Genomic DNA, 27,677 nt, shown 5'->3' with positions numbered 1-27,677 from the left:
TTATTTATAGATGTATTTCTGGCTTGCTTAATAAATATATTAAGTTTATTTGTTTATTTGTTCCTTTTACGTGCCAAAAGACTTTTTTAATAATTTAAATTTAGTGCTAAGGCAGCTAGAAGGTATTCTATAATTTAATAAATTTATATATGTATGTACACCTGCGTGTGCAATTTAATTTCATAACCAAAAGTGGAGGCACACCCACACACTCAGACAATGAGTGGTGTGCACGTGTGCGAGTGTCTGTACACGTCGTTTCTTGTTCGGCTGATAAAGTTCATTTACCTTTCAGCGTTTGTCTAAATGTCGACTCTCTCTCTCCCGCTCTCTCTTTCCCCACCGACTCGCGCCTTCTCCCTCTGGCAGTGGCAAAAGTGTAATTGTCTATCTTATGCTTTACATTTGCACACAGATACACATGTACACTGCAATTATATTGTATGCAAAACTAACAACTAAGAGATTTTCCATTTGATAAATTAAAAGTTAGATGGGGACATAATTAAGGACTTAATAGAATATATAAACAAATTAAAAAGATTATTTAAAATAAATACAACATTTAATTATACAGAAATTTAATAAAAATCGTAGTTTAAGTTTTTTCAAAGGAGATTTTTTTAAGCCGAGAAAAATTTGAAAATTTCATTATTAAATGTTACATAATAAATTGTTTGAGTCCCATTTTAGGAATCCATTTGAATGTAAAACAAAACTATTTAAGACAGTTTCCTTATGTTTGTTTCACTCTTTTTGTTTCAGTGTACAATTGCCGGCGCTAACTCTGTTTGTTTGTTTGCCTTTGCCGCTGCTTGAGTTGAGAAAACTTGTCTGGCAGACTGACTAAATCCATTTCTCTCTGTGTTCCCCTTGCTGTGTGTCCCTATGTGTGTGTGTGTGTGCGCCCTTAAGTGTGTGCTTGAGTGTGTGACATTAGTGCAGCGGGTCATGCCATCGTCTTCCTCTTGTTCGGCTTCTGCAGCTGCCATTTTCGCGCAATTTGAACTTGGTTTTATGGGAAAACCGAAGCCAAAGTCAAAACAAAGTGCAAGGCAACGTCAAAAAAGGATGAATAAAGAAATAAGAATATTAAAAATAAAAAAAATAAGATGTAGGCAAAACTCCTAAGGGTAAAGTTTTAATTTTACATTTCCATTTCAGAAAATACTCAGTTCTGCGGAGGAAAAACTTGAATAAAAATCCAAATATTATACAAATAATATTTATAATTAATTTATATTTCTGTTTTGATATTATATTAAAAAAAATTTTCAAAATATTTAACTAGAAATCTTACAAACAGAGTTATTTCCTGGCAACTCCCTATTCTTTTTCTTCTTTTAAAAGCTGAGCCTTTCTCTATCACTTAGCTTGAAATAATTGAATAATCTTTATATTTTGCAAATTATTCGAGGAAAAACTCACTGCCAAAAGAGACTTAATAAGCTGCTTTCGTAAATATGCCGAGTATCTCATGCAATTAACCCATTTGGAATTTAATTTCGATTTTGTTTCGCTTTCGATTCAATTTCCATTTTCAATTTGATGCAATTAGTTGAAGTTCTCTGCAGAAAGCGAGCTCAATAAATTGAATTTAATTTCCTTTCCCCCCTCGTTTTCCCGTTGCCCAACATTATGCAGGCTCAAAGGTATACATATATACACATATAGCTGGCATTGTGCGGTTTGCTGCTGTTAACATTTATTGCATTTCTTTTTTGTATACCGTCACGCTGTTAAATGAAATGTTTTATTTCCCATTTCGCAACTGCCGAGCTGCCGCGCTGGAGGGTTTCGGGCGGCTTTGGATACCCTCTTGGCATTCCATTTCAATTTCACTTGAAAATGCACTTCGAATCGCACACAAACACATCGCGATCCGCTTGGAAATCAGAGAAATCAGAGAAGCGCGGCCAAACGCAATTACATGGTCCCTGCTGCTGTTGCTGCTGCTGCCACGGGTTAAGGGGGGCCTCGGTGGGTTAAGGGGAAAGGGGAAAGCCTGGACAATATAAAACATTGGCAAAACTTCATTACTAATTCCATTTCCAGCACAAATTCACCCACATATGGCTCTCACTCTCGCGCAAATGCCATTGGAAATTGTACGCAATTTATTTTTTAAATTTCATTTCACCAGCAAAACGAGGGGGCAGGACGTCGCCCTTGTGGCGGGGGGGCTAGCGTTCAATTTGAGATAATCAAAGCGAAAATTGCTAAACCAGACCACGAAGAAGGCAATACAATTAAAGGTTTGAGATCCTAGCCACGAAATTGGGGGAAATGATCAGTGTAAAACTGGAAAAAAAAAAGTGGGAAGTGTAAACATTTTTAAGAGTTCTTCCATAAAAGAACATATATTTTAATTAATTTATTTAATTTTATGTTTATTTAAAATTTTTTAAGTACTTTTTAAATAATTTGGCCCAACTTTTTCCCCTTTTCACCATTTCCCAACCATGTTTTCATCCTTAAATTCAAGTGGGAAAATGCATCTCGAATTTATTCATCAATTTGTATTCCCATTCCGCTGTTCAATCAATTGTTGCCGGGTTTTTTCTATTTCTATTTCTCTAGTTACCCATCGCTTTGGCTATATCTCCTCACTCTCTCTCACTTTTCCCCCTCGGTTTTCCATTGCTTTTCCTTTTGCTGCTCACGATTTGGTGCACCCAATCGACCCATAAACCCAGTTATTTACTTAGAAGGGCCTTTTAACATTTTTTCTTTCATTTTTTTTTTTTTGCAACTGCTGCTTCTTCCTCTTCTTCTTCTTTAGCTTTTGCAACGTTTTAATGGCAAGTCGGCGTTGCAGCCGCAGTCGCAGTCGCAGTCAACGTCGCTGCAGTCGGCTTTTTGCATTAAATCAACGCGCGACCGCCGCCAACAATAATCAACAAAACAGAGCGCACCGAGGAAACTTTGGCCGCAATAAAATCCGCCACAACTCACCCGGGCCCCCCATTTTCCAATCCGATTTTTGTTACACTGAAAAAAGTAAAGAAAACTAAGATATAAGGGAGATTATAAAAGGGTTTTCCTAGGGCCACACTGCGTATACGTATTATTAGGCATTCTTTAATCTATCTTGTCTTTCTTTCTTTGTACCATTTAACCTTTATACATTTTCCCGAACCTTTTCTTTTTTTCTCTCTCTGTATCCACCCTTGTGGTCCTCTTTTTTTCCCCCTTTTATTTGGGCGCAGTGCAGGCGCTACCAATTTCAATTGCAATTCGAACTCCAATACGAGAAATTCGTATCAATTTGTTGGTCACCCAACATCCATCGCCCTTTTTCGGGAAACCAACCGCAATGTAGACGATATTTTGGGATGCAGGTGCAGTTGGGTGGCTTGCCAGTGGGTGGTTCGGTTCGGCGTTGCCAAGAATTGATTCGCGCCGCATGCAAATAAGGTCAACGTGCGCGATGGCTGGCTGGCTGGCTGGCCGAAAAGCCGCCAGTCAGTCAAGGAGCGGCTGAGCCGGCGGCCCATTTAGTTTTCTGCACTGAAAGAAACTTGGAATCTTTAAAGGGTAAATAAGATGACTTAACTTATATTCATTACATATTTTCCTAATAAAAAAAGAAAAACATATTTATAAACCGACTTTAGCATTGTGGCTAAATAACTTACAGTTTTCCCGTCTGGATTTTTCCGCAGTACAGTTAGGCCGGAAGGTATGCAACACTGTGCCAACCGCATGACTGAATGACGGCCGATGTGGGTAGAGGCGGAAGGCGGAAGGCGGAAGAGCGGGTGGAAAAGTGGGAGGTAGTACACGGCCGTGTCGGTTGCCTTGTCTGTGGCGCTTGTTTGCCACGTTGCCATTTGGCACATTTCGAATGAGCGAACGAACGAATGAGCGTGGGACAGAACAAGATGATGAACCGGCGGAAAGGGTTGGTAAAGGCATGGCAAAAATGGGGGAAAAACCCGGGGGAGGGAAATGCCCGAGTGGTATAGGAAGGGGGCGACTTGCAGTTTCTCTTTGGTCTTTGCCGTTGTTGTGCAATTGCAAACATTTAGCATGGCGACCTAAAACAGTTGGCACACAAACGAACATGCCAGCCGGGGGGGAGGGAAGGGTAGAGGGGCGTCGGGAAAGTGGATTGCCAAAAGGGGGAAACTTTGAAAAACAAAAAAAAAACAGAAAAAAAATAAAATAAACAATAAAAACGTAGGAACCCCGATTGAAAAGACAACTTCCGGTGGACAATTATAATCTTTAAAATACAAGAAACTTGAATTTAAAATAAAATCTACTGAACTGCTGAATATATTCAAATTTCCTAAATGAATCTTTTGCATTTTCCACTCGAATACTCTTTATTTGAAATGAAATTAAACTCACATGATGGTCATTCAATTAAAGCTGTGAACCATTAAGAAATTGCCCAAACACCCAGAGCCATTCACAAATGCCTGTGAATTGAATGTCTAAATGGACTGTGGAGAAGACATTTTCCCTCTTTTCATATATATTTAGTTTGATATTTAGAAAGGCCCAGGTTTCGTTTCCACAAATTCTATATATAAACTCAGTTTAGCCGCAAACATTTTCATTCATGGAAAATCTCATAATGGATTGTGCAAGCGAGACAGCGAACTAGACAGGCGAAATTGCATTCTAATGAAAAACGTTTAAGACAAAAATCAACAACGGAATTGGCCGAAAAAATGCAAACAAGTTGAGAGTGTGGGCCAGGTGAGCCAGGTGTTGCCTTTCTTATTTGAGGGAATTGTGATTTTAGGGGGCTTGTTTCAGTTTTTGCAAGAGGGAATTGGTTTGATTGTAACTTTCTAACAAAATGTTAGGTTCTCTTTAAAATTATTTTAAGCTAAGGTAGTTACTCTATATTCTTGCTGGATTAAAACTGATTGAATAAAATAATATATTTATATTTATATATATTTTTTAAAGTAGGCTTATTGTCGCTATCAATTCTTGTACAAAAATATTTCTATTATTTCTATTTATATTAATATTTCAATATAAATAAATCATGAGTTCACGCAAATCTAGCTTGAAAATAAACACAAATTTCTAGGGTATTCCCCTAGTCTGATCCCAAAACAACAGCAAATATTCCACTCTCGATGAAATGGCTCAAAGTGCGCTCTATTTGACAACAACAATGGCCGTTCGGGGAGTGAAAAGTGTGCGGGAAAATGGATGGCGTTGGCGGGATGGCTTGTTAAGCCCTATAAGTGGAGCACCCAGAGCAGAGCAGGGGGTGGAGGGAAAAGCAGGGGAGCAGCAGAGGTACAGGGAGAGAGAGAGGGGGGGAGAGAGAACTCTCGCTTCGTTTCAATCAATTAAGCGCCAATAATTAATTCAATTGATTTCATTTCAACCAGTATATCGGCCCACGGTCTCACAGCCCTGATTCACCACCACCACCAAAAAGGCTCCACAATGTCGCTTTTCATTGGGGGGTTGGGAGGGAAAGCCAGGAAATGGAAAGGCAGGCAGGCAGGCTGCTGCTGTGTGCGGGGGGGTTGCGTATGTCTAAGGCCATTTGAATCTCGAGCGCCATTAATTCATTTTAAAATTTATGGCTTACAAATTGGCGTCGCTCATTGAGCAGAGGCAGTTGGAAGCTGAAGAAGCCGGCTCGTGTACTATATAAATAAATTATATAAAATACCCTCCAACACTTACACATATTGTATATATAGAAACATATATATATATATATATATATAAACAGTAGGGTGGCTCGCGATAAAGTTCTTTTGACAACACTGCGTATGAGTAATAACTTACTTTTTACGCATTGAGCTCACCCCCATTGTGTATATATATTTATATAAATTATTGCAGATTTATTTTTGGGCCTTTTGCGGTAATTTAATGGCTTCGACAGCTGCTTTGGCGTAAAAAAAAACCCTCCGATGTGGGGGTAAAGTAAGCGAATGAGCCTGAAATGGCTTAAACTGGATTGAGTTGGAATAAATTAAGATGGCATAGAACGAATTTGTGAATATATATCCCCTTTTGATTGGCCCACACCAAGTCAAGTCCTGGCCATTTGTCCTACTTGTCAGCATTTAATATGAAATAATTTTTTATGTCAAAATCTTTTGGCCAACAACTTCATAAATTCCCTCTCCCTGCAGGTAAAATCCCATGCTCTGCTCTCCACTCTCCGAGACTTTTGTTGAATGTAAGCCAAAAATCCATTTACATAATAAGATACCAAAGCAAAACAAAGGGGGGAAAAAAGACCAACATGGACACTGAACTCGCTACGACTAATGCCACATAAGTCATGCATATGTGACTCACATTCTCCTTCTCTCTCTCTTCCGTCTTCCGTCTCGCTCTTAGTATGGAGTTTGGCAAGAAAATTAACAAAACATAAATCGTGCCAAGGCACTTTACATGATAGAGAATTCCATGGCAAAAAGATATATGTATGTAGCTCTTGCTTGGGTCTTGGGTCATATATTTCCTCAAAGCTTCCAGAAAACTTGGGAAGAAAACATTGATAATTTCCCAACTTAATTACTTGTTTATTTGTATTTATTAGGCATTTAATATAACCAAAAGCCCGACTTGAGTGGAAATCGGTAAATATTTGTATAAATTCGAAACGAGGCTTCACTGGAAACTTTGACTCTCAGACGCAGCCATTACTCTTCGTTCCCAAAAGCCACCACACACTTAAGCCCCACCCCACTCGGCACTTTAAACAGAAGCGGCAGTGGGGGAAAAAAAAATTCACACTATAAAATCATAAATTACGCCATTTAAGTGGGTCAAATGGAGGCATTTGTGCGGAAGACACCCCGCTAAGGGGTTTTCCAGGGGCTGCAGGACCAAGAGGATACAACGACTGCGGCGTTTTCCATGTTACTGGGTCACTGCAGGCACACACAAATTGCGGTGAGCTGGGGGGAGGGTAGGAAAATCGGGGGGGTTTGGGAGGTTTCAATATAAATGAGCAATGTTAGGGCCCCCGTCTCACCAGCTCCCTCGGCCATGTTGTTGTTAAGTAAAAGAAGCCGCAATAAAACAAACGAAAAATGGAAAGCGAAATGCTCTAGCTGGGAAATGGAAAATGGGAAATGGAAAACCGAACGCGGACACTGACGACGTCATCGTCAATTGTTTGTTGTTGTCGTCGTCGTTGGCAGTCGTCCGTTGTTATTGTTACTGCCGCAGTGGCAATTATTGCAAAACAAGAAGGTTGGTTGTCCCCTAGCCCCCGCCCCACCCACTTCCACCGTCCCATTTCCCACCCCTCCCCTGCCTGCATCGACCTTGTCAGCATTTTTCGTCTTCTTCGTCTGCTGCAGTCACGTTGACAATTTTTCCAATTGCAGTTTTTCCCTGCCAGCGGCAAAAACTTCGCCTTCAGCCGTAATCAGTTAACGGCGGGGCCTTACCCAGGGGGGGATGGGGGGAAAATGGGGTGGGAAAAATGAAAAGAGAAAAAGGAATATGATCAGCGAGCACCCAGAGAGACCTAATCAATAATGCCTTCAATGTTTGCCCGAGTTATGCATTCAAGATACCCATTATGAAGGTTAAAGAAGAGATGTTTAAATTCTGAAATTATAAAAAATGCAAATAAAATAAATTTTACAGTAATTAAACAAACCCTGAAAAATATAAGCCCCCTTTAAAATTATTCTCATTAAATATCTCAAAATTCCTAGGGTATTTTTGTGTCTTCAGCTTCTTTGACTTTCAAAATTCTCGAATGCACACTTGGTGGCTGCCGCAGTTGGAATTTCATTAGGCCAAGTCGAGGGGCGGCTCAAAATCGGGGCCAAAAAGAATAAAGGAAGTCTCGTGCTGCGGCCCCCTGGTCTCTTCCCTCATATGTCACATGTCACGGCTGACTAAAGGGAGTTGCGAGTGCCGAGGTTGTAGGTTATGTGTCGCCGGATTTACATTATTTCTTCCACTGATTTCCCCCTCCTGCCACAGCGCCCTTGACCCCAATTGATGGTAATTTCAGCTCACTTTTTCCCCATCGCCTTATATTTTCTTCTCCCCCTTTTTTTTTTTTTTTGATGAGCCCATGTTCCCTTTGGTGGAAGCCTGACAGGAGAGCCATGAATTTGCATGCCATGGGGCCTATACATACTCTACTTCCTTATACCATTTCATATAGACGAATAAGGCCTATCGATCTGAGAGGAAAATAGGAGCTTAGGCAGCAGTTTAAAGTTGTAAATTAGCTGAAAAAGGTTGTGGTATTTAAAATATTATTAAACAGGGCACAAATTCACTTAATTTCCATTTTAAAAAATATTTTATTTTGCTTTAAGTTTTTCCTCAAGTCCCACTTAAGGTTCTCTTAATGTTTGTGAAACCCTAAAAGTGCCTGGCAATGTGTTTTCGTCCTTTTTTAAGGAACTGCCATTATCCTGGAATTTATTTCAGTTTTTATTGAGTACATTCAAGTGTGTTTAAGTGCCCCTGTCCATTTATTTTGAATCGTTTAATGTGGCTTAAATTTCGCATCGACCTATCTGCCATCTCTGTCTAACTAGCAAATGCAAATGATATATGTGTGTGTGTATGTGTGTGTGTGTTTGGCCATATATAAGACCGATATCTGGCTCACTAATCTCAGATACAAACAATATATTCAAAAAGCGACCTAGATCCTTGCTTAACGCCCCGAACAACAACAACAAGGATGGCGATAATAATAACAAAGAGAGAGAGACAAAGAGAGAGAGAGAGAGAGAGAGCGAAAGAGATGGCCAACAAGGAAGCCAGCTAGCAGAAAGAGACGGAGCGAGACTGTTGGTGGTCCCAACTTGAAATATTTCCGAAATTACACTCGAAATGAAATGTGTGGCCAGCAATTGTTTGCTTCACTCTCCATTTTCGGCATTTTTGTTTTTCCGTAAAGAGGCCAACCCAAAAAAAAAAAAAAAATAGAGGGAAAACCGGAAAATGTCAGTGCAAAGTGCAGACTGCAAGCTCAAAGGGGCAAAATGGCTCTGCAAATGTGGCACACAATTTTTGGGGAACCAAAAATAGCACAGTTTAAGACTCACTCGCAGCTGTTAAGAAAGCAAGTTCCTGTACTTATATTTCAAACTGAATTTCCGCCAAGAACAACTACATACATATATGTATGTAGCATTCAGCACCCAGTTCGCCGCCGTCTTCAGCCAATCGAGATAATGACTGCCATTTCAGAACCAAAACAAACTCCATTGCCATAATTCGGCCACTCGAAACCGCGCAATGTGGGGGTCTGAGTGAGAACATTAAATTAATTTAAGTGGCTCACTCGCTCACATCCCGGCAATTGTCAGTGCATTAATGCCAAGTGCCAAAGATGGCGGCAATGGCAGACAGGAAGCGGATGCGGAAACGGGCCAAGTCTCGACCGGGGAGACCCGAAATTGCCTGCAATTGTAGTTAGTTTTGGGACTCCGAAAAAAAAAAGAAAAAGAAAAGGGAAAACAGAAGCATAAAATCAAATTACAAACTAATATTACTCACAGTGCGTTTACTTTTCCGTATCGTTAGTTTTCACTGTCAATTGACAAAAGAACAAAGATGAAATGGTATTTTTTTGTTTTGAGGGGTTGGAAACTGCAGCAGTGGCGGAAATATAAAGCAAGACAAAGGAAGCGAAAAGTACACAAAGGACGAGGATGGAGGGAAAGCGGCGGCAAGGGGATGTTTGCCAGGGGGCATCAAACAATGCCAGAAATAATGTTACGAAAAATGTGTCGACGTCATCGATACGCAAAAATGACGTAGGGAACGCGGAGAACAACAAACAGAGCAGAGGAGAAAAGGGGAGTGATTGATATATATATTTATATAGGGGTGTGTGTTTATATATAAAATATAATAAGCACCGTGACATATGCAGAGTTTACTTAAATATTTATTTAAATTTTAAAATTGAAGCATATATAATTAAATAGGATTATTTGTTTCATACATTCTAATTACTAATTAGCTGCCTTCCGCTTGGCTAATTTCTAACATTTACAGGGTATTCCTTTGCTTCCTGTTGGCCTTGCATGTTCCTTTGTTATTCCTTTACACACATACACTCACAAAATAGGTTTATATAGCCATGTATACATTATGGAATCGGGGCCAGCAGGCATCAAAAAATCACGTATACGTCAGCGAGGCCCGCGGCCGAAGTCGTTGAGGCTTATCTGCTTTTCTGCTTTCCCCCTGGTGTTGATGTTGGTGTTGCTATTGTTGTTTTCTGTTCCATAATCGCGAGCGCCATAAAAAACGCATTGTTTATGCGACGTAATTGGACACCATCGAGGCAAGCAACCCCAGAGTCCAGAGCGAAAGGAGCCCGGAGCCCCGAAAAACCCCAGCCAAGCCACCCCATTTGGCATTTGGTCATCATTGGATCTTCTGTACGACCATTTTCAATGCCATTAAAAGCGGCCATTGAGCGCGTGTCCATACGAAAAAGGGAGTGCCACGCCCATATCCCCCATGAGACGAGCCCTACGCCCATGTGCCCATGTCCAGTGTCCTCTCTCTCCACGTCCATGTCCTTGCCCCCCCGTGGGAGCTTTGCACGCTTGTTGTGCGCTAATCCTTCGCGTATTTTATGCTGTTCACTTGGCTTGGCAAATGTCCCAAAAACCCAAAAACCAACGCACACAAAAAAGTGAAACATCCCCGAGAGTCCGACAATTTCTAGCCTGACCTGAACAACAATAAACAATGGCAGGGAATAAAACTTTAGCAGAAGGACAACAACAAAAGCCAAAAGGCAACAAATAAAACAGCGAAATCAAAAAATAAAGAGTCACACTTTCGGCGGGCCAAAAGAGAGAGTTTCAATTTGGAAATAAATTAAGGTATTCTCAGAAGAAAACATATATTACAACAAATGGAATATATCATTAAACTTAATATTTAATAGGTTTTATTTTTATATCAGAAAGTAATTTTATTTCAATTACAGGAAATGGGAAAGGAAGGAGAAGTAAAATAGTTTTCACAGAAAATCTTGTAGATTTATTGTTAATTTTTTACATAATTATTAAAAATATTTGTTATTTTTCATTGCACTTGTTAATTTTTATAGATTCAGGAGAGATTTTATTAATATAGATATTTTAGATATATTAAAACTATTTAAATAGCTTCAAGTTTGAAATTAAAATAAAATTCCCAATCAAGAATATATTTTATATAATTAATAATAATTAATAAAAAGAACATTATTCTAAAAAATCACTGCCTTTCACTGGCACTATCAGAGGCTTTCCCATAAAAAAAAACTCCACTTCTATGCCATATTTTTTTGCACAATTATTACCATTTTCCGCCTGGCTTAATGCTGCCGAAACGCACTGCACCACCACCGGGGTAGAAGATCCATCTACAATTTCGGTTTCAGTTTCGGCTTATGTAAATAGCTTATCGAGCCGGGCCCGCTGTTTGCCCGAGCGAGATGGACAACTTGGCAAACAAGTTTTGAAGCGATTTTCGCTTTAGTTTATGTTGGCACATAATTTCTTCCTCCTTCCTCCTTTCGCCTTTCGCATTTTCCTCTCTCGTTTTTTTTTCGTCTGTTTTTTGCATAATTTTTCGTTTTTGGCAAATATTTTGCCAGGCAGCCAAACTTTTGGCCACACACACACACACACACACACATATACGCACAGGACTCGTCGAAAATTTCAAATTAAAATTCTGCAAAGTTTGCCTTGTCCGCATGTGTGTGTGTGTGTGTTTGGGCAAACACTGCGCATAATTTTGCTCAAATCTTTGACAAATATTTTCACATGCTAATTTCACGTGAGAGAGCGGCCCAAATACCAAAAAGGCACACGAAACTTTGTTTGCTCGAGTCCTTGGACCACCCACCGCCCAACGCCCACTTTTGCTGAGGCCCGGCAAATGGACCAAAGGATTTATTGTTGCATAATCAAATTCCAGGAGATAAAACAAGCCAAGAAAATTGTCAGCGTTCCTCAACTTTTAACGCTACGAGTATCTGGAACATTTTTGGTGGAAAGGAAAGGGAAGTGGGGAGAGCGGCGACGTGGCCTGAACTATTCCCAAAGTTGGCAAGAAAATAGCCAAGATACTTGTCTTGCAAAGTGTGGAGAAATTAAGCACTAAACAAATGGAAACGAATGCTTAAGAAATATTTAAATTTTGAATTTGAAAATTTAAATAATTAAAGAACAAAATCAGGTCTCCTTAGAGCGCCCAATCATGTCTTTAAATTATATTAAAAATTATTTAAAGATTAATTAAAAATCAATAAATACCAATAAACTTCTCTAAAATATACATTTTTCAACTAGAAAATGAATCAGCGGGGCTAAGATTTATTTCAATTCCAATCCAACACGATTGTCTTCGCCTAGGAAAACCCTTTAAAGCTGCTTCTTCTGGCCAAATTCTCATTTTCCCGTTGCGCGACTGTAATTACAGCACGCACACACCTTCGGGCCGTGTGGCTCTTGGGGTTTTCCCCGCAGAGAAACTTGTCTATATTTCACTGGCTTCGACTGGCATTAAAACTGGGCCAGAAGCATTCCTTGAGCCCGGCAGCAAATTACACGAAGCCCAGCCCCAACCCCCAGGCCACTCCCCCACGTAGTTAAAAAACTTTTCGTTTGCAATTTTTCTTGAGCTGGCAGAGCCATTATTTCTGGCATTTAACCCTCCACCCTTTGGAGCACCCGCAGTGCAAGTGTGCAACGTGCAACGTGCAGCGTCAACCGAAAAACTCTTTCAATTCCACAAGTCAGGGGGGTAAATTTAAATGCGGCTTTTCCCCCTCTTGGGCCACCCAAACTTCTGCAGCAGGAGCAGCTTCCGCCGAAAAAAAAGAGGAGCCCAAAAATGGGGCTAGAAAAAACATCTGTCAGGGTTAAAACCTTGCCTTGTCTCTGGCAAACAAAAAAAAAGAAAAGAAATGGGGGTTAATCCCCTCTCCACAGAAAGAAAGCTGACAAATCTAAAGGAATTGGCCGGCAAACTTTTGGTTTTGTGTCAGCAAAACGAGTCCCCCTGAATTTGTGTTTAATTTTTGCTTTCAAAAACACAACTCGTCGCAAAACGCATCAATCAACGAGGAAAGATGGATGCGTCTCTCGGCCTTCGTCCCTTTAATTAGACTGAAAAGAGGGAGAAAATCAAAGCCAAAGTCATTCTCGATTTCCCAAGCAATTCTATTACCAATAATTGAAACTTAAGCATGCCATTAGCCTTTGCTTTAGCGCTGGCTCCCAGGACGCCTAAGCACAGGCACAGCACATATATTAATGGCCAAACAGAGGCCCCCCCGCCCCATCCTGGCAGAAAGTTAAAGCCCAGACAGACATTAGCATGTATTTTTATCATTTATATGCATGGCAGGCACATGAAAGTCATCTTTATTTTATATACCCAACTTGGCCAGGGTCGCGCGGAGATGGGGAAAGTTATGCGGCGAAATAAAACCGGAATGGTATTTGCCGGAAAAATACCCTCTGCGAGAGATATTTCGATTTGGCCTGGAATTTGAATACTTCGAGTTGCTAAACGATTGTCTGTGGTGGAGAAAAAAAGGGAATCCAACTGGGTAGAGTTTGACATGGAGGAGGAGGAGGAGGTGAAATTCAAGGATTCTATAAATAAATTTTAAGCATATTTGTCTGTTAAAAACAGACAGGTTTTATTTGTTTTTAAGTGAGAAATTTAATATAAAATTGAAGCAAAAACTATCTTCTATCTATCTTGTTTTTGTTTATATTTAAAATTATTTTATTTAAACTAAAATGAAACTAAATGAAATACAAATATCCCTGGCCAAAGGCAGGGTGTTCAAACTGCAGTTTATTAGGTGAGAGGGATAAGTAAGGAGGAGTAAGGATCCTGCAGGACCCAGTGGAGTGAAGTGAAGTGGAGTGGAGTGGAGTGGAGTGGAGGTGGCCTCCTCTGAGTTACGACCGTTGCGACAATAAACCGGCTCTCTCTGCCATCGTGACGTAATAGATTTTACGCGCCCATAAACATTCATAAAACATTCTTGACCGTAACTCACATAATCGTGTAATCTTGTTGCACGCCGGCTCTTGTGTTTCATTAAATAATTCATTTAATTTGATTTCAGTTTTTCCAGTTCCCCCCCACGGTATTCCCTTTTTTTATATGCGCTGGTAAATCGATTAGGAATTCACATGGAAGCGATGTATATATGGTAGAGTCCAGTGGAGTTCAGTGGCGTCCAGTGGCGTCCAGTGGCTTTTATATCCGAATATATCTTTCCTCCTATCGAAATTTATTTGCCAGTGCTTTCACTCTGGATGGAAGTACCGCACTTACAGGAAAATACCATGGAATTTAGGCACTGAAAAAAACAAATGAATTCACTTGGAAACTACAAAGATAGTTTTTTATTAAAGTAAATATAACTGGAGATGGGATTAATTGTATGATTATTAGTGAAATTATTTCAGTTATTATATTTATATTATTTTTATTATTTTGTCTTATTTCTCCCAGTGTATTGCACCTATATAGATACACATCTACATGTGTGGCATCCCCCCTTATAGCTGCCAGCCCGCCTCCAAATGGCTATTTGGTTCTCGTTTGTTTTCCGCTCGGCTTGCCTTTTGTGTTGCCTTGAATAACTTAAAACTGATTTAGTTGTTTTGGGATTTGCAATATTTTTACAGACTCCTGCCCTCTCCTGTAACTGTGCGGAGGTAGTGGCTCTAATCGGTTATTAGAGCGATCCATTTGACTGGAATATATGCATATCTGTAGCCTTTTGATGGACTTTTGTGGAGCCAACTTGTTGGTTCATCGATTAAGTCACTTGAGCACTCTTCCCCCACAGCTCTGGCAGTTCTTCCCTCTCACCTTGCTGACTGGCTTTTTTCGAGTAGTTTCTCGTCGATCTTGATTAGCAATTGACATTGAATTGATTAAGCCATAACGGTGACAGGCTCTCTCTTACCTCCTTCAGCTGCATCTGCCTTTAGCCTTCAGCCCTCTTGATTCTTCGATTGTTAATTAAGTTTGTCATCGCTCTTCGTTTGCATATGAAGGTCGTTTCTTAATTAGAAAGAAAAAAAGAGGCAGCAGCTTTGTGCTGGCATATTTTCCTAGATTTTTCCAGCAACCCTTCTCTGTGTGTGTGTGTGTGTGTGTGTGTGTGTGTGTGTGTGTGCTTGAGGTGAACACTAGACGAACATCAATCAATGGGAAAACTTGTCTCAAGGTAGAGGCTCCACCTTGATCCCGCCTCAAGCCCTTTCTGGGGCCTGCTGGGCTGCTGCTAGATTTTCCTCTGTCCAGTCAGCAGAAATTTTCTTTTGATGCCGCTGCAGAAAATGCGATGAGAGAAGGGGGGCTCTAGGAACGTGTTTATCTAGTCACAGGGCCAGCCTAATCAGCTGATGATGATGATGACGCTGAGCGATGGGGTCCGCCTCCTGCTGCTCTTCCTAACCCATTGTCCTGGGCTCTCGGTGTTGATTTAACCCTTGGGTCCCCCAACAAGCAAGCCTTCGAAATCCTTGCGGGACACTTTGACTAATTAGTGCGCCAGCGGAAAATGATCAATTTGCATTTCACAGACGCCAATTACTATGGCCTAAATAAACTCGGCCTGAACGCAATATATATGACGAAGAGTCGGGGACAAACAAGGGCCCCGAAAGGGTTGCAGGATTCAAGAGTCCCTGCCTCCTGTTTTACTTCTTCTTTTTTCTTTTTTTGCTTTCTTCGGTCGGCACACAACCCAAACAAATCGTAAATGGCTGGGAGTGGAATCAGGTGAGGTCGCACATTTGAAGAAATTGAATTTTCAATTTATGGTTTCACTATCTCTGCTGCTGGGGCCCCTTTTTTCGGTTAACTGCTCGTGTAAGCTAAAAATTTTATCACTTGACAAAAACATAAATTTCTCGTTACCCTTTTGCCCGTTACCCTCACGTCCGTCCGGCATATGGTCCAAGGCATGCGCTGAATTTTATGGCTTTGATGAGGTGAGTGGCGAGCCAGTCTGCGCCGGGTACTACTTCATATTCAAGTCCCGAAAGGCTAATAAAGCATAATTTAATGAAGCATATATGGCAGACGTTGGCCCAGGACTTCCGCTTTGTGTAAACAATAGTTTATAATTCGCACACACACACACACACACACACACATACACGTGACCTGCGGCAGAGGCAATAAAAGTGGCCCAGCAAAAAGGTTAAACACGCCAGTAGAAGGGGTTAGGCTGGGGCCAGCCCCTTGCCTTTCACCGATGCCTGGAAATACCCTTTTATACTGCATAAAATAGCAAAATTGAAAACTAATTACAGGCTCAAAGCATAGCAGAAAAAGCCTTTTGAAAACAGGTTTACTTTAGGATCTAGGAATCACAGGAAACTGTCTGGATTCTTGGTCTATGTGCTCTATATCTTGTGGAGTTTTGTATTACCTTGACTGAAAATCAAAGGAAAAATTATATTTTGGATATGTAGTATATATAAAACCCTTTGGGAGGGTGCTCAAGCAGTGTGTTGCCTAGGGTCTGCACTTGGTTCCAGGGTTAAAGGTTTAAAGTGTCCGTCTGAAATATGTTCTCCTGCCTGTGTGCGTGTGTGTGTTCGCCGACTGTCGCTCGCTTGAGCACGCCTACGTGCCTAAATAACGGCGGTGTCGGAGGGTACAGGTCGCCCAAGGGGGGAGAGGGAGGAAAGGTGTAAAAGGTGGACCGAGCCAGCCCCCTGAATAGGCCGCAAAAGGTCGTGATAAGGCCAGCAGCAGCGGCAGTCAGGTGAATGAAATGAGGGCCCCGAGATGAGTGCCACAATTGAAAAGCCTCCGAAGAGCGAGGAGCTAAGAGGGCTGAGCCTGGCTAAATCCTGGGGAAAACACTGTGGAAATCCAGCAGAAAAAAAAAACGAGAGGAAAGGTAACGAACGAAGGGCCCGGCACTACTGACCGACCACTTTGCATTAAGTATGATTGCACTTGGTCGAGATCTGGCAATTATAGATATGCAATGTGAATGTGTGCCTGCCACATGCTAATTACTGTGAAGGGGCGCAAAAAAGCAAGGACAAAGGGTGGAGCCATTTGCGGTAAAGGTAACTAGCAGATTTCCCTATAATTTATGTGGATTTTCATTTATATCTTAGATAATGCCATTAGAAACTTCAGGGAATTCCAGGGAGAAAACCCCACTTTAAAGTCGCCTTTCCTGAATTTCCCTGAATTCCCTCATTCATTTCGTTGTCATCATGATCTCGCTGCCTCCCACATTTCCCCTTTTCCCTGCTGGACTTTTGGCCAAGGTACCGAGCTAACCCAATCTGTCCAATGTCACCTGCCGCACCTGTCCGCTGACCTCTCGACAAACGAAAGAAGAAAAAGTAAAAAAAAAAGAAGCGGAAAAAAAAGCTCTGAAAAAAAGGTAAAAATCCACTCAGCCCCCCCCGAAATCGTTTTTTTCTTGTGGCATTTAATTTGGCCACACACATGGGAGGCGGGGGGCAGGGTCCGATCAAACGTGGTCATAAAAAGCAGAAGGGAAAAAGTGTCCCGAAAAAAAAGGGGGAACCCCAAAAGGGGCACACACACACCGCAAAACGAGCAGTGACACAATATGCTAAGGCCATCCCCCTTTTTCCCATCTTGTGCGGGCCCAGACCCTGCCATTCCTGACCAGTCTGCCCTTTACATTTTAAATTTTATTATTTTTTATCGCTGCGCACATTTTCTGATACTCTTTCCAAGGTGGACAAGCCGACTAGCTTGGCCTTAAAATTTCTAAATTTATTTTAATTTGGTTTTTTGATAATTTAAATATCAAACTCCAACTTTTGATCACTTAAAGTTAGTAACATTTGACTTGTTTCTTAAGTTTTTCCCCCCTTTAAATAGAGAGCATCCTTTAAGTCCTGTTTCAGTCTCATTTTCCTGTCTAACCCTTTTTGGTTGGCTGCCTGAAAACAGCAAAATATGCTTTTTCAGCCAACACCTTTTGGCAGTGAAAGCCCACCCCTTTTTACGCAGGTTTATTGCCGCCTTTTGTCTTTGGGTCCTTCGGTTATGTCCTTTAGTTTCGCTTTCTTTCTCCATCTCTGCTTTGTTTTTCCAGCTTTCCTTATTTTTTTTTTTTTTTGGGTTTCTTTCTCCGTCGGACACCTTTTCGACTTTCTGGCCACATTGTGTTGATTTTTGCAAGCAGACTCCCTCCCGATCCTCTCGCCCTCTGTTTGAGTTTCTCACGTGGTGTTGACAGGTAACTCAGATTACCTGAGAAAGTTAAACAACTCGAATAAATTCATGCATGAGGAGGGAAAAGGGTGTTATATTTACTTGATTCCGGGGCTGATACTTGGCAAAACAAATTAAAAGAAAAACCCCATTGATTAACTTGATGCGCGTTGAGGTAATTAAAAGGTGTGAAGGATGAGGAAAAGGGATTCCAATTAAGGGAAATATTTATAGAAATAACATTAACTCCTGAAAGGAAGAAATATTAAGTATTTATGGTCATTATACTTTACCAAAAGGTACTATTAAATTGTATATATATTTACAAAAAGGTTATTGTTTAATTTGTTAATAATTTTACTTCTTAAAAGCCTCCGACTTTTGCCATAGAGTATGTCCAGACTGTGATTGCAATTTTATTTGATAAAAGCCTGTGGCAGGACCATATATTCCCCGATCCCCATGCTGCTTTGCATATGGAATCAATAATAGATTTTCAGCCAAGATGCAACAGAAGATGACCACCGTTGGCTGTCTCTTTTGCTCATCCAGCTGCCGTCTCTGTCTGCAGCTTTTTATGGATAATCGATGCTTAAAGTCGAGACGCACTCAAAGAAGAAAAAGCAAGGAAGGAGGAAGGCACTCCTGCCTGATGGGTGGTGGTTGGTGGGAAAACCTAACGACAGCTTAATCCTTTTAAAACTGAGACCACATAAAAGCAGCAGAAACAAAAACAGCGGCAAAAAGAGAAATAAACCGCAACAGAGAGAGAGAGAGAGAGAGAGAGAGAGAGAAAGGCGAGGAAAAGCAAAGAAAAGCGAAGAAATCGACGACGATGGATGATGGGCGATGAGAACAATAAGGTGCTCGAGAGGATGCCCACGGATTGGTGGGCAGAGCCCGCCCAAGGCAAAGAGTTGAAGCGGCAGCGTGACACAATAAAGACAACCCACGACAAAGGCTGGGTGTAATAACTATAAAAATAAACCGATGCTCGAAAAAAACGGGGGAAAAAGAAGAAAAATGCGAAAGACCGACACAGAAACCGAAGCCAAAACCCAGGCGAGACGGGAAAAGCCAAGAAAAACAGGCACATTGAGAAGGGAAAAAGCCGAGAAAGGGGCTTAAGGTTTCGGGGAAACAAAGGCGAGAAACAGGGGATATAGCTCTCCCTAGGCCTGGAAAATAACTCGTCTCCCTCTGTGAATCTGATATATCCTTTTTGTCACCGAATTAGTTTGGCTTTCACTCGAGTTTCCCAGAAAACAAATCTTTTTGCAGATTTCCCCGAATTTAGCTGCTATAAAAATTAGATTGAAAATCAAATTTAATAATTTAATAATTTGAAAGGACTTTGACACATTGCTTTTAATACATTTCTCAAAGAAAATGCCTTTTTAATTAAATTGAAAAGACACCAAGCACATGATGCATGACCCAATTCCCTGGGTTTTGTCTTATTTATTTTCCTTTGTCTTAAATTGGATTTAAAAGACTCTGAGGAGGGGAGAAGGAAAACTCAACTGGCGACCATTAAATATTGAGCAACACTTAAAGTGCAACCTCCCCTCCCCGATAGCCCGATTCCTCCAAGATCCTGGGGCCATAAAGCGTAGCAAATTTGTAGCTCTTAAGATGCTCATAATCGGTTTGGCCAGGATACACACACACACACACACACACAAACAGTTTGGGCTTAAAGCTGCTCTTGCCAAAAATTTCACCTAAATTGATTATTGCAGGGGGCCATTGTGACGAAGAGACTTTGGAAATTTCAACACGTACACAAATCCCATAACAAAGCCTTTTAATGGCTGCCAGGAAAAACTAACAAACCACATTAGCGCATTGGATTCGGTTGGGCTTCGGCGTCGGGGAACTTTAACTAAAGTTGCCAGGCATATTTGTTGAGATTTGCCACGCACAACAGGAAGACATAACACACATCCTGCCGGCAGACAAATCTAATAATAAATCCAGGACACTTAACGCCTTGGCCGCAGCAACCATGACCCACAAACTAGCTGAGGGATTGCCGGAATGTTGTCCTGAAACGGGTTTGGTGTTTTGCTGTTTTTGGTGTTCTGGTCCTGTGGAGTTCAGGAAGTTATGTAGGACAAGGGGATGCAAATCGTCGAAAGCCCAACGAAGCGTCAAGGCGTGCCAAGAAGGGGTCAGGGTTTCGCTGGGGAAAAGCGGCGATAGAGGATATCGAGGATGGTAACACAAAAGCCCTAGCACCCATTTTCAGGGGATTTCTTTTCCAAGCCAGCACACACTTTCCCTGGCTTATTTCGGTTCAATTGACTGCCAGATAAGCCAGTCACCAAATCGATTTGTTGACAGAGTATCAAGTCATGAAATACAAAAAATACAGTCAGCTAAGTAGGAAATAATATATTATAAATAAAAAACAATTACAAAACTCACAGGGAAGTACCTTAATTAGTAGGAGTAAGGGCATCTGCTAGTCCACTTCGACTTGTACATCTTGTCGTCGTCCCTGGATTTTCGTTAATTTAATTGAGCTTGCGGTCACAGCGCCAAGGAATCATGGCAAATTACTTGATTCTGATTTGATTTGTCCGGATAACAACTCGACCCACTTACCAGGGATTTCGGCCAGATTTTTCCCCCCAGCAGCCAGAAGATGATTTTCTTTTGTTTCAAGTGGGCTACAAACACTTTCGGCCAGAAGGAGAGCGAATCCTTTTTGCCATGGCAATGGATAAATGATTGGCCCGTCCCGTTGGATGATGGGATTGCGAATGGCAAGGCAGTAGGCTGGCTGGCTGTTTGGGACTTCGGCTCTGATTGCCCAAAACTAATTTGAATTTTATTGATTCGATTCGCGGTCCTTCACTGGATTTGCTACCCACTTTTCGCCAGAGCCTTCGCCATCGCCATCGCCATCGCCTTCGCCATCGCCATCGCCATCGCCTAATCCCTGGCAAAAGGATTGTGTCCCGAATGCTTTTGATCCGCAATTTCGGGCCTCTCGTCTCTTCTTTCTTTTTTTTCTAATATGGCAAATTGTCTTTTAATGTGATAAACGCATATGCTCATTGAAATCGCATTATCGACGCATCACTGGGGGCGTCCCTCACGCATTTATACCCATTTATATATACATTTATACCCCTAAGTGGCTTAAGTCGATTTGACAAATTTCCGTTGACAAAATTGTGTCACTTTCGGCCTAGTCGTGTGTGTGGTGGGTCGGCGGGTGTTGTGTGGCCAAGGACTTATGCTAGTTTCGTACGGATTATCAGGTATTTTGGCTGTGACATGGGATCTACCGAATGCTGGAAAGTCATGAAATTTTGAAGCCCAGCTTAACCCATCGTAAACTTTTTAGGCAACACGCGTGACATGGCCAGAATACACAGGGTTCTGGGGCCGTATCAGGCATAAAATATATTAATAGTTCTTGTTTTCTATTTTAAAAGTGCCTGAAAATATTCTAAAATATTATACTTCAATATGAAGACTTGTTTCTAGTCTTTCAGCCTGGACTCTGTTCAGTTCTGAGGTGTTTTCAGGTGTTTCCACTTGGAAACCAAGACCCAGCTTCTCCCAGGCTCGTTCTCTGTGCAAATACACAGAGTTTGCGGCTATAATCTCACGAATAATTACACACAGGAGAGTGAAATTTGATTAATTCAATATTTGCACTCCGCTTTCCAACGTGCCTTGGCAAAAGTTTCTCTCCCTGTGTGTGAATTTCCATGTTTGTTTAGCTAATAAATTTTCGGGTAGCAAAAGTAATCAAATAATTGCAGAATACACAGAAACACGAACCCACACACACACATGCTTAGGCCATGTTTTATTGCCATTTTATTTCATAAAATTTACGAGCAACAAAAAGTTTGCACACTACCAAAACACAGTCAAGAACCCAAGAAAAAATAAAATAAAAACAGGACACAAAGGAAGTACCAGCTCAGCCGGAGGAAAATATAGTAGAAGTGGAAGCAGTTTGCCAAGAATAATAAAGTTGAACAAAGAAGTACGAGTCTATCAGTCAAAAGTAGCGGAAACCGTGCTTTTTTCGCAGCTAACTTTATATTGATGACGCTGCTTAGGCAGCCCGAACAAGAGCCCCCAATAATCCTGACAAATCGCGGTTAGTTCTTGGCGGGGAAGACGGTTGACATTCGCTTTATGATCCGCACTTTACTCCCTTAGAAAGGGGCCAGCAACATTGTCTGTAACTCTCTTAATTGAAGCGTTTCTTGAACCGGCATTTAATAGGTAAAGTTTCTCTTGATTTTTTTTATTTTTTGTTTTTTTATTTTTGGAAGAATAAAGCATCAAAGGACCATTATTCAGAGTACCAGCACTTGGTGAGGGTCTTAAAACAGACAACGCATGCGGACTTTACGACTTGATTATTTTATTGTTAATATGTTGCTTTTTTGGGTTTTTTTATTGGTTTATGTGGAAGAGGAGGGATTGCATATATAGGAATATAAGTAAATCGGATAATATTTCTTGGTTTAATATAGTTTTTGTATATTTTAGAATTTATTTTCCATTCCATAATTCCAATTAAACATTCATACTTCAGCATTATTATATCCTCGTGTGTTTAAAATCCTAAAAATATATTTTTAAACGAGTAAAGTGGGTCAAAAACCAACCTATTTTGCCATTTAGGCACTTAACTTGATCTTTATTAAATATACTCTCTCACCTACCGAAAAAATGTATCAAAAGATTCGAGTTATTTTCCTTTATCCTGAAATTTCATTTCGTACGATGCGTGCATATCGAATTCTCCTTTTCAGGGTTACATTTAGGGTTGTGACAGGCATCAGGGTAAAGGGGTTTTCCCCGGAAAATGGGGGAGAGGGAGCGGCTCAGGGGCCCACCCACATTGTCACTTTTGTGTGGGTTCTACGTGCGGTTGATTGATGGATTCGCTTGTTTACCCGTCAAGCCGCAACAAGAATGTTGTTCTCTGGCCAGGGGAAGGGCGGTGGAAGCGGTAAAAAGCGGTCTGAATGCGGGAAAGCGGTCTGGGGGAAACAGATTTCAAAATAAGCAATAGTCAGCAGTAATCGTGATATATCATATCGCAAACCGTAGGGGAACAGCAGCGGCATGATATGGGTCTTTTTCTGCCACGATTTCATTTTGCTCGGCGTAACTTTACTGTGTTTTATTTATTTTTTCTTGCTGTTTGGTTTTTTTTTTTTTTTTTTTTTGTTGCCCCCCCGACAGCTGCCGCGGGACATTTGCCATTTTCCGAATAAATTTTAAAGCCGGGCAAATGTAAATTCCGTCTCGAACGGAGACATAAATCATAGCAATTCATTGCCCTCGAGGAGGAGCTACCAGGCAATTGACGCCAAGACAAAGCGCTTCCTGATGTCCTGATGGGGTTAAATTGGTCAGGAACACTGGGGGTTGGGGGGATGTCCCGAAATCACGCGACAAGCAAGTCCTTAAATAATGCTCAGGGCGCCAAGTGACAAGACACTGATTTTTAAGCACTTAAATAGCTGTCTAGCATGGTTTTTGGAAAATAAAATATAGAGAAAGAAAATATAATAATAATAAATGCAAGTGTAATTGCATATTTCCCCACCAAGAGTCGTCAAGCATTCTCTGGAGCGGCAAAAAAAAGTTTCCATTTTGAAATATAAAACATGAGAAACTTCCTTTTGCGCCCACACTATCTCTTTAATAATTTGCAGGCGGACACATTCCGGGATGATCTAATAAACTTGCCAGAATGTCTGCGAAATCCCATCAGAACATCCACTTCCGGTTCCCCACTCTGTCCTCCGCCATCCAAGCATTACCATTTCTGTGCGTGTTGCTTGGATCTCATTACAATTGCAAAGGCAAGAAGCCAAAGCCCCGCGCCGCTCCTTGAGGCCAAGAATACGCATTTCATTTGCAAGAAGCCAGGCCCCCACTAGCTTTCACATTCTCTGACCCCGACCGAGCCCCCCATTTTAACCGGCTTTCCACCGCCCCCGAAGCCCAAACTAGCCGGGGAAAACTCAGAAAAGCCATCTAAAAGTTAATTACAATTGCCTCAGCCAGCTCTGCTGCAACTTTAACTGCCGCAACGAGTTCGCATTAAGCAGAAACGAGGCGAATGAAAAAAGGAGCACGTGAAGGGCCCCTGAAATGGGTATAATCGAGGGGGCTGATACCCTGGAAAATTGTGGAAAATAATACGGGTAAATATGTTGAAATAAAACATGTATTAGGGGATTCTTCTATCGTATTAAGTTTGGAATTAAAGATTTTAGGCCAAGTTAAGGCAAATAAATAGGTGGGAATTACAAGTGTGTGTATTACAGGGTATCTGCCCAAGTCTCCCAGTAAAGTTCAAGCCGTAAGCAGTAATATCAGAAGTAACTACGAGTCCCAGTATCTAACTGCTGCAGTTTTTCGCTGCGAGGGGGCATATAAATATTAAAAAGAAAATCTGCTACATGGCTACGTGCGACGCATTTCAACGCAGCCAGCGCGACTTCAGTGAACCCCCAACTTTTCCCTCCGCTTTTCCCACAAACAACCACACACTGGGAAAAGGATAGAAAGGAGGTCGGTCGGTTGGGCGAAAAAAAAAATGAAGAGAAATTTACTTTGACATATTTTTGTGCTTAGCAAAGCAAATACTTTCATTATTTTTGCTGTTGGGCACAAAATTTCCCTCCGGCTGTAATCACCCACATCACACATCGAGGAAAAGCGGGAAAAATCGGGGGTGGGGAAATGGGGCGCTGCATTTGAGTGGCTTAAAACATTCTGCGGTTCACGCCCACAGCCACCCCGTTTGAGTGGAAAATGATGGAAAAATCACCCAACCCCGCGCACTTTTCCGAATGACCCAAACGTGGACAGCATCGGTGGGCGGGTTCGCCCACTGTTGTAATTTTTCCTGCCCTAAAACCGAATTCTGTTGCTGATTTCCCAGATAGGTCACGAAAAAGTTGCCAAAAAGATAAAGAAAGAGCGAGAAGCGGCGAGTAAAAAACAACAAAACAAAATAATAATGAAAAGAAGCAAGAATGCGATTAGAAATTTTCATATTTATCGAATATTTGTGGCGTCATAAACGACAGGCACTTTCGGGGAAAATATTAATCGAGGAAATGCAGATACTTGTTTATGATTATGACAAGACTTTAAAGTACCTCAAGGAATATTTTAACAACCATTTTAATAGATAAAAAAATATCTAAAAAATAGTTTCTTGATTTCAAGATTTACATTTAGAAATAGTTAATTAATTAAACATTTTTCGTATTTTCTAAATGCTCCTTTTTTTCTTCTCTCCATTACAGATCGTTGAGTGTCTATGAGGACAGGTGAAAGTTTGTGTTTTTTTTTTTGGGGGGGGCTGCTCGCACCTGCTCACACACTCACACAGAGGGAGCGAGCGAGACGGGAGCAGACAGAGGCGGCGACAGATGTGTGAGCGGCGGTGAGGAGCGGACTGTGGATTCCAGGGGCGGCGAAGGACGAAGGTCGCTGGACGAAGAGGACCATGGATTGGACCCGATGGCAAATGGCCAGAGAGAGAGCTGGCAATCCAGGATCAGGATCAGTATCAGTCTGGAACAAGCCTGAGACTAGATTGGAATGGTTGCCCATTTGATTCGTTGCGGTTTTCACACGTAGGTTCAATCAGTCAGTCAGTCAGTCAGTCAACCAACCAGTCAGCCAGTCAGTCAGTCAGTCAGTCAGTCAGTCAGTCAGTCAGCCAGTCAGCCAGTCACCCAGTCACTCAGTCAGTCAGTAAATCAATCGTGCAGCCAGCGCCCGATTGCCGTTGTCCCCTTCATCAAAAGCAAACTCAAGTAACTCAGATCAACTCAACGTAGCCAGCGATCAAGCCATGCACATTACTGTAAATACCAAATCAAAACTAGATTCATAAATATATACAATAAACCCGAAACCCAGTAATAAAAAATAAAAAACACAAGGCAAAACCAAAGCAAACATAAACCAAAACAAAAGTGCAGTGTTCAGTGTTCAACGAGAGTGGAAAGCGATACGGCAGGGCAACAAATCGAGCGAAGGAAAGCCATCAAGGTGAGAGGGCGGCCAAGGGCTGCCCCCCCGCGAGCAGGAGGACGCCAGCCGGAAAAGGCCAGAACAACAGCCAGCAGCAGCCAACAACAGCATAACGCCCCCAACACTGCCAATGCCATTGCCATTATCAAGAACAACGTTCGTTCATCATCGTTCGTTTAGATTTGACACAAGTGAGTTCAGCTTAACTAGATCATAAACCCAGTAAATCTATCGAAATCTATCAAAATCTATCAAAATCTATCGAAATCTATCTATATTTATTGCAAACAATCTCTGAAGGATTGAAAATCATGTGTGGTTTCCGCTTTTGAGTTACAAGCCAAAAAGTGGATAGTACAGTAACGATTTCCAATCTGCGGAGCTTATTTTATACTTTCCATTTATATATCTGTCGTTAGTCTTAAGCATTTCAACTGTAAATATATTTCTCTATAATACTATGTAGTTATCACTCATCCGAGGTCTTGTGTACATCTCATGGGTTTAGTAACAAAGCTAATCTAGTGGAAAATAAATCAAAACAAGACGATTTATTCTCTGTCTAAAATATCCAAAATATAAATAAATATAAATAAAGTATATATTCTGTAGTCTACCTTTGGACAGCATTTAAAATCGAAAGCACCTCTTGATCGATCGTAAAAGCAATTCTTGCCCGAAATAATTGTCTCATTCTGCGAACTTGTCTATGAATTCGGCGTTAAATGGTAGACTTCTTGCTGGGATCTCAGTGAATTACTCATTAGCGAGTCGGACAGATTAGTGAATAGAGATTAGTGATTAGCGACTAGTGCCAAGTGCCATTAATCAGAGTTGCTTTCGATGAATCACTTAGCCGAGCGGCGCCCCGAATGCGACTGCGACTGCAGGCGCGAATGCACACTCATTAGGCGACGGAGGGCCAGTTGCCATCCATCAATTAGTTGTGCACAATTGCGATGCCCACACCAAAATGACCCAATAGCCAAATATCTAGGCGGCCAGTAGACCAGCCCAGTAGCCCCCACCACCCACTGGCGCATATTCGTTTAGGCGGGGGAAGTCCCGCGTGTCCGCTTTCAATCGCAATGGCAATCTGCAATCTGACAAATCAAATCTTGTATGCAAAGCAGCCAAGCAAGCAGCACGAGAGCGACGGCCCAGTCAACGCCAGCAGTGACACCAGCCAAGCGACAAGCAATTTGTTTAAACATTTGTGCCAACAAAACGCCAGCAAGCAGGCGAGCAGCAAAAGCAAGGTGCCAAGGAAAGGTGACGGAAAGCACGCAAAGGCGAAAGCACGGTTAGGCAGCGGGAAAAGCAATAAATCGGGTTAAAAAGCAGCTAAATAGGGATCCGATCGGGAGGAGAAACCAAAGCAGAATCAGAGCAAAGCAAAAGCAAAAGCAGAGGCAAAAAAAGAAGCTAAG

The 27,677-nt window shown here is 41.5% G+C and overlaps 1 protein-coding gene across 2 annotated transcripts in view; it reads left to right on the top strand.

Moving 5' to 3' along the window:
• The window catches only part of shakB (shaking B), a 139,854-nt gene that overhangs the window by 58,526 nt on the left and 53,651 nt on the right, over positions 1 to 27,677 (top strand). For both annotated transcript variants that reach the window (XM_017174791.3, XM_070287810.1), the window contains exon 4: positions 25,512 to 26,438. The gene's annotated coding sequence lies outside the window, so the exon portion shown is untranslated. The remainder of the gene's footprint in view (positions 1 to 25,511; positions 26,439 to 27,677) is intronic.

The sequence above is a fragment of the Drosophila kikkawai genome, chromosome X, assembly GCF_030179895.1.
Source record: "Drosophila kikkawai strain 14028-0561.14 chromosome X, DkikHiC1v2, whole genome shotgun sequence".
NCBI lineage: Eukaryota > Metazoa > Arthropoda > Insecta > Diptera > Drosophilidae > Drosophila > Drosophila kikkawai.
Note: the sequence above shows the minus strand (reverse complement) of the source record. Positions and strands in the feature narration are given on the sequence as shown.